The following is a 15,972-nucleotide window of genomic DNA, read 5'->3' on the forward strand; positions in this document are numbered from 1 at the left end:
TAATATGGAAAAGACTATACGCACGAAAGGGCGGTGGGTGTTAAAATACATTGAGTAAGCACATCCAGAGAAAAAGCAATCTTCGTATAAAGTTCATAAGTGTTAAGGTTTGGTTTTTGTACTGTAATGCTAAATACTGCTACCCTATGACCTGGTTATCTCCACGGACAAAATGATCCTCACATACACTAAATGATGAAATGTAACCTTGTTCCTTAATTTAAAACTATTGGTTGAATAAAGATGATGATAGCCCATAGCTGGGCCGATAAGAGATAGGCAGGGCTCTGCTTCTGGGCTTGGGGTCTGAGCAGAGACCATGAGGACAAAGGTGCAGAGGGGCAAAGAGAGGAGAAGGTGCTATGGGGTAGGTGAATCCTGAGAACGTGGCCATGAGTTCTGGTGTGTTGGAGTAAGAGAGGCCCAGGTGGATCGGGCAAATCATATCACAAAGCAACTGTTAGTGACATAGACAAAGTAGCTAAGAGGGCTCATATCTGACCAGCTCTAATGCTTTAAGGCTTGGTATAAATATAAAGGTTTTATGCTTTTTATTTAGAAACTGAATGACAAAAAGTAGGGTAGAAACCCCCAATTAATATTAACCACAACAAATAAGTGAAATACCAAGAAACCGATCAAGAGATGTCGTCATTTTTGGTTCTCTGGGAAGAGGTGGGAATGAATAAGTACATTTGGGAGAAATGTCCTTATCTTGATTTTGGTAGAGATTCTAAAGAAATGAAAATCTTTTACATTTGATAAAGCATGATATTTAAGTGTGTACAGGATTCGTGTTACATTACACTGGCTTAGAAGAGAGAGAGGGCTGGATGTGTAGGTCACTGCTACATTTGCATACATGACACTTAAAGATCAGTTCCCGTCACTGAAGGAGACATATGTAAGAACAAAAGCAAAACAAATATGAAATCAGAAAGTGCACAGTCTGGACAATTTCAGTGGTAAGGTGGAGAAATGACAAAAGGAAGGAAAACAGAAAGAAAATTGTTCTCTCTCTCCGTTTGTCATTCAAAAGGGAAAACATTGAGTTTAATATTTAGCATAGATTTACAGGTTTATGCAGATCATATATATATATATATGATATCCATATGTGATAAATCAAAAATATCCTATGGAATAAATAGAGCTATAGCATCACCCAACAATCATTCTACTGGATATAATTTCGTGGAAATTAAGTCATTATGTCAAAGTGATATCCATACTCTTACTTTTGTTGCAGCACTATTCAGAGCCACAATATGGAAGTGAACTGAATGTTTAATAACTTATACAGAAGATATAATACATTCACACAATGGAAACAGTCACCCCAAGGTGACTAAAACCTGCCTTTTTAACAATCCTGATAGCGATGGAGGAGGTGACAGTTACTCTGTGAGCTCACTCATGGGGAATCTCAGTTGACGGTACTGACTCTTGGAGATGAACTCTATCTACCAGAGTCTAACAAGAAGTCCAGCAAATTGGGTAATGATTTAAATAATAATTGTAAATTTCCATTATTTTATATGTTATTTAATAAGCAAACTATTGGAGGGAGAGAAAGATGACTGGTGGATAAGAATGCCCAATATACAAGCCTTAGGCACGTAGATCAAATCCCTAGCACCTACAAAGATAGCTGGCACTGTGGGAGGCAGAGATATGAAGGTCCCTGGGCCTTATACTGGGTGGTAGTATAAATTCAGGTCTAATGCAAATAGCTGGTGTCAATGTAATATCGGCAAGAGTGATATAGCAGGACAACCAATGGACTTCCCATGTGAATGCATAGGAAGATGCAGCTACATACATGTGTTCGTTCTCCCTCCATCTCCCTTCTCCTCCCTCCTTCCCTCCTCTCTTTCATTCACACACTCACACACATACACACACAATATTTTATAAGAAAAATAATAAATCAATTTGAAAACGTATGGCCTCTGTTCCAGGTCCTGTAGTGGTTTTGGGTTACTGCAACTGGCTTGTCATCTTTGGTCACGCTAAGTTGGCCCTGTCTCACCATTATCTATTCATGGTGGAGGAAACTAATCCTTATCATGTGCAGGACTGTGTATTCAGCAAGGAACACGGAATGTGTGTGCAGTTCATGAATTGCTACGCATAGAGACTAGTGATACAATTACAAAGTATTCTCAGCGGATCCACATTCGCTCAGATCTTAAACTGTAATTTCCTTTAGAAATGTGCTGCGGCTAGTACATAACCAGTGTTTGCTGTGGTGCCTAGAGGAAAAAAAAATGAATCTAATCCATCTTGTTTTGGACCGTGCGAGTGAAGTATGCTAATGTATTTTCCTGTGAATGTTACTCGCTGTGAACACCAAAGTAAATGGGGACTTGATTTTTCACCAGTGTGGAATGCATAATTTGCAAACTGTCAAGTGATATGTAGCACAAATCCGAATTTTGAAGGGGCTTTAGAAACATATTGCAGTGAGGTCATGTTATCCATATACCAGCACTTAAGATTTAGATAATATCCAAATTCATACAAATACAAATACATACAGAAAATACAACTTAAACTTGGAAATATGAATACAGTAATGAAGTTGCTATAACAGAAAACCAGACACATATTATTGCACCTGCGACACACTTCTCAACTCCTGAGATCAAAGAAAGCGTCACCTCGGACACTCCATCAGCTGCCCGCTGGACAGACGGTTCATGTGTGGCATGTGAACTTATGGAGAAGGCATTTGGTTTTGACAAGGACTTCTGTATGATTCCACCCAAAGTCTAGTTTCATAGGATATTTTATGAAGAGATCCGGGAGACTCCTACTTAGTTTCCCATTTCTCTCCCACTCCTTGCATTTCTAGAATGCTTTCTACAAAGTGACAAAAGTGTTAATTCATCATCTGAATTAACAAACTTACAGGAGAGAGACAATTCAGCTAACAGATACTGAGCGTCTCAGGTAACACGTTTATATTCATTAACACTGATGGAGTTCTTACAGCAGAGTACTTCATAACACGGTAACTCATTTATTCTTCAAGACATCCTGGAAGAGAGGTTGTGTTGTTACCACCACCTCACAAATGAGGAAACAGATAAGAATTGGCAGCGCAGGGCTTTCACACGAGGCCATATGTCCTGGCTGAGTCTGGCTTTCTATTCCACTGTACTGCCTTGTCTCAAGCTATTAATTTATAGGTGTGTTTTTCCTCACTTTAAACTGTCATTTGAAATTTACATGTATATTTAGTCTGGCATAAAATGATATTTGGCATGCATATATTTTAGAATGATATGGGGAACTAGGTAACACTATTAATTTATAAAACATTTTGTATTACGTTTACTGAGACCCCTTTCAAAAATCAATCCTTTGGTAGTTTTTACATTCACAACCGTTTATAATGCACCAGAAGTGTCTGTCCAGATCTCATCCCTCTCTTTTAATATAATCTGCAATGCTAATGTACAATTCTACCCCAGGCTCTGAGCCAGTCAACCAGGCAGGACGATAAAACATCTCAAGATTATCTTCTGCATTTTGGGCAACACTCTGTGTACTATGCTTGCTAGAGCCAAGAAGGGAGAGAGGAGGTGCAGCCCATATACCTGGACAGCATTAAAGATTTCACTACCTTGAAAAAGGTTTGCCCACAAAGACTGAACCTAATTGCAAGCCATTTAACTTTCTCTGGCTTCTGCCTGAAAGAAGAAGCTGGGTTTTCTTTTATATCTTTATTCTGTAAAGCCCAAGTGGGAAAACATTCATTATGCCATAATGTAACTGAATTTGGAAAAAAAATAGCAACCGAGTCCTACATCTAAGTGTTTGGCCAAATTTATAGGGATTACTTCTTGTTCATACAGCAACACCCTACAGCGATTTGGATTTTCTGTGACGTCTTATTAATATATTTCGTGGTCTGATCATTTATTTGTTACTATTAAATGCTTATTTTTGACTGGACTCAGACTTAGAAATAGAAGCTCTCAGTGAGGCCAGCCTCCAGCTCTTGGCAATCTGTTCTTGGCGTTTTTCTTTGGCTTCTTTCATTCTCATAAATAAAAGTTTAGCATATTCCACAGCCTCCTCCTCATGCGTTACCTCATTTGTGTTAGGGCATATGGAGTACCAAGATACTGACTCTGGGGTACTTTGGCCCTGGGCTTCTTACCTTCCTTGTTTAAAGACTTTCTGACTACATATTTGTCAATGTCACCTTTAGAAAGATTGAAACGATTTCAAATTCTGCTAACCCTTTCCAGCCCCAACAGCCAAGGTACAACAGTAACTACAAGTCCAGGAATCAATCTCTCTCTCTCTCTCTCTCTCTCTCTCTCTCTCTCTCTCTCTCTCTCTCTCTTTTTCTCTCTCTTTCTCTCTCTTGTCTGTCTCTGTCTCTGTCTCCATCTCCCTCTCTCTCTCCCTTTCCCTCTCCTTCTCCCTCTCCTTTTCCCTCCCCGTCTCCCTCTCCCTCTCCCTCTCTGTCTGTCTCTCTATCTCTCTTTCATAACCAAGTTGAGAATACCCAGATTGGCATCCATGCTACAACTGGCCGCAGGTTTTTGGTCTATAACAAGAATGCCCATATTCAGCAGCAGGTATGTTCTTCTCTGGGTCAAGTCATCTCTCTTTACGGAAAAGCCTTGTTTTTCATTCCCACCACTGATTCTGACCACATGACCCTTACACTCTTCCCCTAGAGCAGCAACAGTAACTGCTCTGGTCTAAGCTTTTTGTAGGCGGTCTTACCCATCATCCACTTCATCCACTTCAGTGAATTTCCGACAGCTGACAGCTGAGAGAGAGAGAGAGAGAGAGAGAGAGAGAGAGAGAGAGAGAGAGAGAGAGAGACGTTCAGCTTTATCTTCACACAGCTGACCAGATAGGAGGCACCGCACACAATAAGATACATTTTAAAAATTACCAATACCTGAAGCTTTTATTTCATGAAATGCAGGTTCCATTTGACATCAAGAAAGTACCTGATGTTATAACAGCAAATTTTATTTAAATAGGGAGAAAGACTTAGATGATTAACTATGGCTTCTCTTGGGTAAATAGCTTAGAAAAATTTACACATTATTTTAAAGACAATGGAAATGATGCCATAAAACATGATGCTTTGAGATTCACTTAATTAAAAGTAAGTATTATGTTTTTATATATAGATGATGTTCAATTCAGTATATTACCTGAAATGATCACAAGAAAATACAGCTTTTGGATGGAAGACACACTTAATCAAGCTAACGTAGATGGTAATTAGAATGGTGTCCATAGTTAGTGTTAAAATTACAGTAGATATACTTTTTTTAAAAAAACACCATGCTGTTATAGTCAAAATAATAAAATGACATTTCTTCAGGTAGTAAGCAGAAAAATAGCCATCCTGTAACCTGTCTATATGCTTGCCCCTCAAATTTGTGAATGCATTGCTTTACGTAGCAAAGGGCACTTTGAAAATTTGAACAAGTTAAAAAAATTGAGGGTAAGAGTATCTCTATTCTTGGTAATCTTGGTGCCCCATACATTACAAAATACTTATAAGATAGAAGAAGTAATCAGGAGGATGGAAGAATGGGGAAGGAAAGTCTGGGGGTGGGAAGCAACTGCTGGCTTTGAAGACAAGAGGGTTGGAATCAGGGTAGCAGGCACAATGTAAGAACACTCAAGAGCATCAAGGGAGATTTGTCCTCGTGTCCCTTGTCCATCATTCTACAGTGTTCCCTTTGGATTTCAAACATCCAAAATTAGCAGAAAGTAAGCCTTCAGTGTATAAAGCCTTGTGATTTGCACTAACTTGTTATATCAGTAGAAGAATGAAGTCTAAAAACAGTTTATTTTTATTATTTTCTAAGAACATTTTTGAAATGTCACACATTTATACAATGTATTTTGATCACATCCAGTCACCACTCTGTTCTCTCCACTTTCACTAGCGCTCTCAACTCTGTCTCCCTCACAATTTTGTGTTCTCCATTTTATTGTTATTAATAACTCCCCAGTCCAGTTAGTGCTGCTCTCATGCAATGAGTGCGTGACCATGTACTGCAGCATGGGTAATCTATCAGGGGACACATCCCCAAAGGAGAGTGATTCTAACAATGAATAGCTTTTCCCGTATGGAAGGGCTAATGCCCTCTTCTTCAGGCTGGAATATTGACTGCCTGTAACGTGTGCAGGTCTTGGAGGTAACCACAGCTGCTGTGGGTTGGTGGGTTCAGCAGCCATGTTGTGTCCAGAAGCCATCACTTTATAGTACTCCCCATTCTCCAGCTCTTACAGCCTTTCTGCCTTATCTTGCATAATATTCCCTGAGCATTATATGGATATGGATAGATTAATATACATAATCTTTCCTTAGTTGAGCACTCAGTTATTTATAGTTGGCCGTCTCTGCATTAACCATTCACTCCTTATTGCCAAAACCAATCTCTCACCAAAGCTGAGAATAACACAAATCTATGTTCAGATAGCTCTAGAATATAAAGACATCTAATACTAAAAGGATCAATATTAATTCTTCTACAGGTAATTAATATGACACTTTTAAACATTATTGAAAGCAAATGATCTTTGGTGGTGGGTCAACAATGACTTTTAGATCTCTTAGGATTTTATGAGTTGTAACTCACTGATTCTGAATTACTAAATGAGAAATCAGCTGTGAATATGAAAATCTCTAACGCAATTTCTACAACGGTAATGATAGAAATTAGTCATTCAAATAAGGCTAAAAAAGCAACAATTTCATGGTAAGACACCTGTAGACATGATAGAATATTAGGGAATTGCGTGTGTGTGTTTGTGTGTGTGTGTGTGTGTGTGTGTGTGTGTGCAAATCATTTTTCTCAAGGTAGGCAAGCATATGCATTAGTTTACTAGCTTTGGACTATACACTATATAGGGTTGGGTTATGCACATACTCTTCTTCTAATAATAATTTGACAGCCTAACTTCTTTACCTTAGTGCACATATGCATCTTTTTGCCAAAAAATATTTAGCATCCTGCTGACAAGAGTAGGACACACCAGTATCAGGCTACAAGTCTCTACTATAAATAATGGAAATAAATTACTCTCTTTAGTAACTCTCTTTATTTCTTTGTCTTAATTTTAATTTTATTTATCTTACACCCCAACTACAGTTTCCCTCCCTCCTATCTTTCCAATTCCTTCCCTACACCTTTCCTCCTCCCAATCCCCATCCACTCTTCCTCCAACCTATCAACCAGCCATGACACATCAAGTTGCACTAAAACTAGTCATCTCCCCTACTAGTAAGTCTGGACTAGGCAATCCAGTGGGAGGAAAGAGTACCAAAAGCAGATAACCTTGCTTTCCCTGGTAGGTGGTCCCACAAGACAAAGTTACACAACTGTAACATATTTGCCTGGGTCAGTCCCATGGTATCTCCCCGGTAGGCAGTTCAGTCTCTGTGAAACCCTATGGACCCAAGTTAGTTGAGTCTGTAGGTATTATTACGGTGTCATTAACCCTTCTGACTTTGACAATCATTCCCATATTCTTCAGGATTCTTCAAGCTCCACCCAATGCTTGGCTGTGGGTCTCTTCCCATCAGTTGCTGGTTGAAGCCTCTCCGATAACAACTGGGCTAGATGACAATCTACGAGTTTAGTAGATTATCATTAGGAATCCTTTCTTCCTTCCTTCCTTCCTTCCTTCCTTCCTTCCTTCCTTTCTTTCTTTCTTTCTTTCTTTCTCTCTCTCTCTCTTTCTTCCTTCCTTCCTTCCTTCCTTCCTTCTTTCCTTTCTTTCTATTTTCTTCCCTTCCTTTCTTTCTTTCCCTCTTTCTTTCTTTCTTTCTTTCTTTCTTCCTTCCTTCCTTTCTCTTTCTTTCTTTCTTTCTTTCTTTCTTCCTCCTTCCCTCCCTCCCTCCCTCCCTCCCTCCCTCCCTTCTTTCTTCTTTTCTTTCTTTCTTTCTAGTCATTCATGCTTGATGTTATTGTTGATTTCTGGGTCATTCAGCCTCTGTCTCCTGGCTCTCTAGGCAGTGCCAAGGATGGTCCCCCACTCATGGCATGTGTCTCAAGCTGGACTAGTCATTGGTTGGCTACTTTCACAACTTCTGTGCTACATTTACCCCAGCAAATCTCAGAGGTAGGACAAATTGTAGGTTGAAGGTTTTGTGCCTGTGTTATCAACCTTCTTTCTGTTCAAACATTGTGCAACACAATCTGTGAATTATAAGCAATGGGATAGTTTGGTGTAGAGTGGTTTTTCATACTTATAAGGCAAGCCTTATGTCCCCAAGTCAACTTTTAAGGAGAATCCCCTATTTGCCATCTTATTCCTGAACATTATTGACATGCCTACAAGTAAGATGAGATACACAGCCAAGGAATGATTATGCAATCTGTCAGTCTCAACAGAGAACTTCTCATGCTATACGTTTTAGCACATCATTCTTCTTGAAGTCCAAACAATCATTAAGACCCTTGAATATCTTCATTTATTTGGTCCACTGCTCTCTTATAGTATATCTGATCTTTTCTTGCTACTTTGCAAATATGTATAGGCTTTTATCTTTGTCTAAGAGGCCAAGAAACTGGAAATACCCAGCCTAGACTCTAAGCATTAGTACATTTTCTGTGAAGAATATAATCCATTTTAAGTTGTAGACAAAAAACTAGTAGAAATTAGACATTGTTACCATGACTTAAGTTGTTGGAAATATTAAATAAGCAATATGTAACTGTGAGAATTAATAAGAAGTTTAAGTATTTTCCTTTCATTTGTAATGTTTTAAGCATTAGTGTGCTCCAGTACTGACAAGTACTTTAATACTTTTAATACACTTGTGAGGTGTTTATTAAAGACTTAAAATGATTTATAATGTCATATTTCAGTGAAACTATATAACATAACATGATAGAGTGGTGTTGCTGAATGTTTAACCTTCTGTGAAAAATACAAAGCAACCACCATTGTCCCATAGTGTTAGGGATGTTCTTCAGTAATGTGGTGTGAACTGCATTTGCATAAATGTAGATGTTAGTATGATGAAGAACTTAAAATGCTGCCTATTTGTGTGCACAATTAAAAGCTCATGGATAGAAAGCATCTCTGTTATGTTTTGTATTGCTGTAAAAATGACCAAGGCAACTCTTATAAAGGAAAATATTAGATTTAAGTGTTGGCTTAACGTTCAGAGGTTTGGCCATGCCAAAACCATAGCAGGAAGCATGATGTTGGAGGAGTAGCTGAAAATTCTATATCCAGATCTGAAGGCAGCAAAAAGAGAGAGTGACCTTGGGCCTGGCTCCAGGATCTGAAATGTCAAAGCCCCATTCCTAATGAGTCACTTCCTCCAACAATACCACACCTCTTAATAGTTCCTATAGCCAATTGAAACCACTTTCTTTCAAGCCACCACAGAAAGTCTCTTGGTTAATTGAATAGACAAAAACATTTGTTGTCAATGTACCTTGACATGTATGGTGTTGATATTAATTTCATATCTTGTTAATTTATTTAGTTATAGACTCCTTATGAGAAAAGAAATGTATAAATCACCAAAATCATTTAATGCTATGCTACAAGTTTGTGTCTTCCCAAAATTTTATCTTGGAAGATAATCCTTAATATGGCAATATTAAAACTAAGGTCTAAGGAAAGTTATTAGGTAATAAAATAGAGTCCCTGTGATTAAAATTTTTACTAGAAATGTGGCCCTGACTGCTCTACCATCTGAAGCTATAACAGGAATGCACTACTGATGAAGCACAGGACAGAGCCTCACTGGACGTACCAACTGATCTTTGGTCTTCAGCTTACAAGCATCAGAACTTTGAGCAGTAAGTTTCTGTTACTGTAAATTCTGAAGTATATTTTGTTACAACACCTGTATTAGACTAAGGAATGAGCATTATCTCCTTCATTATATGCTGACTACAGTTAAATTAGTTTCCTATGGATGCACTTTAGGAAGTTGTGCCAGCATGAACAAGACGTGTACAGGTTCAAGTCAGACAAAATCCCAGTGTAGTAAAAGGGAAGTAGGCAGATGGCTCCACCCCAAACTAAGAAATTATTTGCAATTGATAGCTGCAGGTGGAGGAAGACCTATTTGTTCAACAATCATATTCCAAGACAGGTCTCATGCCCAAGATTAGCTGTTCAACACAAAACAGACTCTATTAGTCAGGGTTCTCTAGAGTAACAGATCCAGTAAAACACACACACACACACACACACACACACACACACACACACACACACACACACAGAGAGAGAGAGAGAGAGAGAGAGAGAGAGAGAGAGAGAGAGAGAGAGAGAGAGAGAGAGAGTTGAGAATTTTTGTTGGGTCTGAACGTGGGCAGAACAGAACCTAGAACGTGTACAAGGAGATACACTTTATGGAAGTTTTTATAAGCCAATGATTACAAATACATTTTTAAAAAAGTAGCATAACAATAAAAATAGAAGAAAATCTCTCACAAGAATGCTTATAGGCTCACCTAGTCTAGATAGTTTGTCATTACATCTCCCTTTCAGGGTGATGCTAGATTTTGTCAAGATGTTAATTCAAACTGTCACACATGTAATTAGTTCTTAAGTGTCAAAGGCAAAAGAGGAGAAAATTTCAGATAACCATAAAATTATGATGTTAAAATTATTCATAAAGTTGAAATAATTGTTATTTTTAAAATATTTATGAAGAAATTTCACTGTTGTTGCTTTTAAAATCAATATGATGAAATAATTATTAAAAATTCATATCTTAAAAGGGTGGTAGTGATACATCTAGGAAAAGAACAAAGACAAAAGTAATGTGTAAGTTCTATACTGTTCCACAGAATTGGAAAAAATTACCCATTTCTTAACATTTATTTTTAAGATTTAGAACTATTATTGCTTATCATTTAAGATCTGATCACTGAAAACTTGGAAAATAATTAAATTTAAAATCCTGTATCCAAAGTTAGTCTAAATATGTTAATTAGACAATGACCAATGCACAGCTCTTTAATGTATTGCATTCAAGAGACCTCAAGTTGTTGCCAGCCTGACACTTCCTGATGGTGTGGAGTGTGTTCTGCTAAAGTGTAGCATTGTATCAAAGTGTTAGTAGCCATATGTCATGGCTCATTCAACTTAGGGCATTTATGCAACATCTTTTCAAGAGTATCTACTAACCATTTTCTACTTTCAAAAAGTCATTGAAGCTAAAAAATATTATTCTGTGCCTAGCAGTCTTGAATGGTTCCATGTGTTCTGCTCTGAACTCAGCTACCTGGAACTCTGAGGGGAGCTCAGGCACACTTTGAGGTCTGGACACGTTACAAATGGACAGATGAGGGCACAACTTCATTCTGGCCCACAACTCAGACCCAGGCAGATTTGGTGCTCCAAACATCCTTCTATACCCAGAGACAGCTTGACTCCAAGAAGCTATATAAGAACCAGGCTCATAGGCTCACAGGTTGGAGAGAATCAAGTCAAAGACAGCAGGACCAGTTAGTACCTGAGATACCCAGATGTCAAGAGGCAAGCACAAGGAGATAAGCAACAAAAACCAATGCTACTTGGCACTTGTTCTTGGCACCCAGTTCTCTCACCATAGCAAGCCCTGAATACCTTAACACACCTGAAAGCAACATAATCCACTATATAAACAAACTCAAAGAAAAAAAAAGCATGATCATCTCATTAGATGCTGAAAACATCTTTGACAACACCACTTCATGTTAAAAGTGTTGGAAAGATCAGAAACTCAAGGCCCATACCTAAACATAATAAAAGCAATATACAGCAAACTAACAGCCAACATCAAATTAAATGGAGAGAAACTTGAAACAATCCTACTAAAATCAGGGACAAGACAAGGTTGCCCACTCTCTCCCTACTTCTTCAATATAATACTCATAGTCCTAGCCAGAGCAATTAGACAACAGAGGAGGGCAAAGGGACACAAATTGGAAAAGAAGAAGTCAAGGTTTCGTTATTTGCTGATGATATGATAATATAAATAAGAGACACCAAAACTTCTACCAGAGAACTTCTACACCTGATAAACAACTTCAGAGAAGTGATTGGATATAAAATTAATTCAAACAAATCAGTCTTTCTCTACACAAAGGATAAATGTACTGAGAAAGAAATTAAGGAAACAACACCCTTCACATTAGTCACAAATAATATAAAATATCTTAGTATAACTCTTATCAAGCAAGTGAAAGATCTGTATGATAAGAACTTCAAGTCTCTCAAGAAAGAAATCAAAGATCTCAAAAGATGAAAAGGAAACAGTTCTCTGCACCCAAATCCCGTGGGAGGGAGAGCTAAACCTTCAGAGAGGCAGACAAGCCTGGGAAACCAGAAGTGACTGCTCCCTGCACACACATCTCGGACGCCAGAGGAAAAAGCCAAAGACCATCTGGAACCCTGGTGCACTGAAGTTCCCGGAAGGGGCGGCACAGGTCTTCCTGGTTGCTGCCGCTGCAGAGAGCCCGTGGGGAGCACCCCACGAGCGAACCTGAGCCTCGGGACCACAGGTAAGACCAAATTTTCTGCTGCAAGAAAGCTGCCTGGTGAGCTTGGGACACAGGAAAGCAGAATTTCTCTAGGACCGGGCACGTTCTGTGTTTACCGGAAGTCCCACACCCGCGGATCCCGGACTGCAGCAGCTCTCTGCTCTCAGACCCGGTGAGAGAGACCCAACCGCCTGGTCAGGTGGGCACTCCTGAGGCTGCAGAGCGGAAGAGACCACCAACTCTGCTCACCCCTGCCCACATCCCTGGCCCAAGAGGAAACTGTATAAGGCCTCTGGGCTCCTGTGGGGGAGGGCCCAGGAGCGGCAGGACCCCTGTGCCTGAGACACCACCGGAACCTGAAAGAAACAGACCTGATAAACAGTTCTCTGCACCCAAATCCCGTGGGAGGGAGAGCTAAACCTTCAGAGAGGCAGACAAGCCTGGGAAACCAGAAGTGACTGCTCCCTGCACACACATCTCGGATGCCAGAGGAAAAAGCCAAAGACCATCTGGAACCCTGGTGCACTGAAGTTCCCGGAAGGGGCAGCACAGGTCTTCCTGGTTGCTGCCGCTGCAGAGAGCCCGTGGGGAGCACCCCACGAGCGAACCTGAGCCTCGGGACCACAGGTAAGACCAAATTTTCTGCTGCAAGAAAGCTGCCTGGTGAACTCAAGACACAGGCCCACAGGAACAGCTGAAGACCTGTAGAGAGGAAAAACTACACGCCAGAAAGCAGAACACTCTGTCCCCATAACTGACTGAAAGAGAGGAAAACAGGTCTACAGCACTCCTGTCACACAGGCTTATAGGACAGTCTAGCCACTGTCAGAAATAGCAGAACAAAGTAACACTAGAGATAATCTGATGGCGAGAGGCAAGCACAGGAACCCAAGCAACAGAAACCAAGACTACATGCCAACATCGGAGCCCAATTCTCCCACCAAAACAAACATGGAATATCCAAACACACCAGAAAAGCAAGATCTAGTTTCAAAATCATATTTGATCATGATGCTGGAGGACTTCAAGAAAGACATGAAGAACTCCCTTAGAGAACAAGTAGAAGCCTACAGAGAGGAATCGCAAAAATCCCTGAAAGAATTCCAGGAAAACACAATCAAACAGTTGAAGGAATTAAAAATGGAAATAGAAGCAATCAAGAAAGAACACATGGAAACAACCCTGGATATAGAAAACCAAAAGAAGAGACAAGGAGCTGTAGATACAAGCCTCACCAACAGAATTCAAGAGATGGAAGAGAGAATCTCAGGAGCAGAAGATTCCATAGAAATCATTGACTCAACTGTCAAAGATAATGTAAAGCAGAAAAAGCTACTGGTCCAAAACATACAGGAAATCCAGGACTCAATGAGAAGATCAAACCTAAGGATAATAGGTATAGAAGAGAGTGAAGACTCCCAGCTCAAAGGACCAGTAAATATCTTCAACAAAATCATAGAAGAAAACTTCCCTAACCTAAAAAAAGAGATACCCATAGACATACAAGAAGCCACAGAACTCCAAATAGATTGGACCAGAAAAGAAACACCTCCCGTCACATAATTGTCAAAACACCAAACGCACAAAATAAAGAAAGAATATTAAAAGCAGTAAGGGAAAAAGGTCAAGTAACATATAAAGGGAGACCTATCAGAATCACACCAGACTTCTCGCCAGAAACTATGAAGGCCAGAAGATCCTGGACTGATGTCATACAGACCCTAAGAGAACACAAATGCCAGCCCAGGTTACTGTATCCAGCAAAACTCTCAATTAACATTGATGGAGAAACCAAGATATTCCATGACAAAACCAAATTTACACAATATCTTTCTACAAATCCAGCACTACAGAGGATAATAAATGGTAAAGCCCAACATAAGGAGGCAAGCTATACCCTAGAAGAAGCAAGAAACTAATCGTCTTGGCAACAAAACAAAGAGAATGAAAGCACACAAACATAACCTCACATCCAAATATGAATATAAAGGGAAGCAATAATCACTATTCCTTAATATCTCTCAATATCAATGGCCTCAACTCCCCAATAAAAAGACATAGATTAACAAACTGGATACGCAATGAGGACCCTGCATTCTGCTGCCTACAGGAAACACACCTCAGAGACAAAGACAGACACTACCTCAGAGTGAAAGGCTGGAAAACAACTTTCCAAGCAAATGGTCAGAAGAAGCAAGCTGGAGTAGCCATTCTAATATCAAATAAAATCAATTTCCAACTAAAAGTCATCAAAAAAGATAAGGAAGGACACTTCATATTCATCAAAGGAAAAATCCACCAAGATGAACTCTCAATCCTAAATATCTATGCCCCAAATACAAGGGCACCTACATATGTAAAAGAAACCTTACGAAAGCTCAAAACACACATTGCACCTCACACAATAATAGTGGGAGACTTCAACGCCCCACTCTCATCAATGGACAGATCATGGAAACAGAAATTAAACAGTGATGTCGACAGACTAAGAGAAGTCATGAGCCAAATGGACTTAACGGATATTTATAGAACATTCTATCCTAAAGCAAAAGGATATACCTTCTTCTCAGCTCCTCATGGTACTTTCTCCAAAATTGACCATATAATTGGTCAAAAAACGGGCCTCAACAGGTACAGAAAGATAGAGATAATCCCATGCGTGCTATCGGACCACCACGGCCTAAAACTGGTCTTCAATAACAATAAGGGAAGAATGCCCACATATACGTGGAAATTGAACAATGCTCTACTCAATGATAACCTGGTCAAGGAAGAAATAAAGAAAGAAATTAAAAACTTTTTAGAATTTAATGAAAATGAAGATACAACATGCCCAAACTTATGGGACACAATGAAAGCTGTGCTAAGAGGAAAACTCATAGCGCTGAGTGCCTGCAGAAAGAAACAGGAAAGAGCATATGTCAGCAGCTTGACAGCACACCTAAAAGCTCTAGAACAAAAAGAAGCAAATACACCCAGGAGGAGTAGAAGGCAGGAAATAATCAAACTCAGAGCTGAAATCAACCAAGTAGAAACAAAAAGGACCATAGAAAGAATCAACAGAACCAAAAGTTGGTTCTTTGAGAAAATCAACAAGATAGATAAACCCTTAGCCAGACTAACGAGAGGACACAGAGAGTGCGTCCAAATTAACAAAATTAGAAATGAAAAGGGAGACATAACTACAGATTCAGAGGAAATTCAAAAAATCATCAGATCTTACTATAAAAACCTATATTCAACAAAATTTGAAAATCTTCAGGAAATGGACAATTTCCTAGACAGATACCAGGTATCGAAGTTAAATCAGGAACAGATAAACAAGTTAAACAACCCCATAACTCCTAAGGAAATAGAAGCAGTCATTAAAGGTCTCCCAACCAAAAAGAGCCCAGGTCCAGACGGGTTTAGTGCAGAATTCTATCAAACCTTCATAGAAGACCTCATACCAATATTATCCAAACTATTCCACAAA

Source organism: Rattus norvegicus, chromosome 2 (assembly GCF_021556685.1).
Source record: "Rattus norvegicus strain SHRSP/BbbUtx chromosome 2, alternate assembly SHRSP_T2T, whole genome shotgun sequence".
NCBI lineage: Eukaryota > Metazoa > Chordata > Mammalia > Rodentia > Muridae > Rattus > Rattus norvegicus.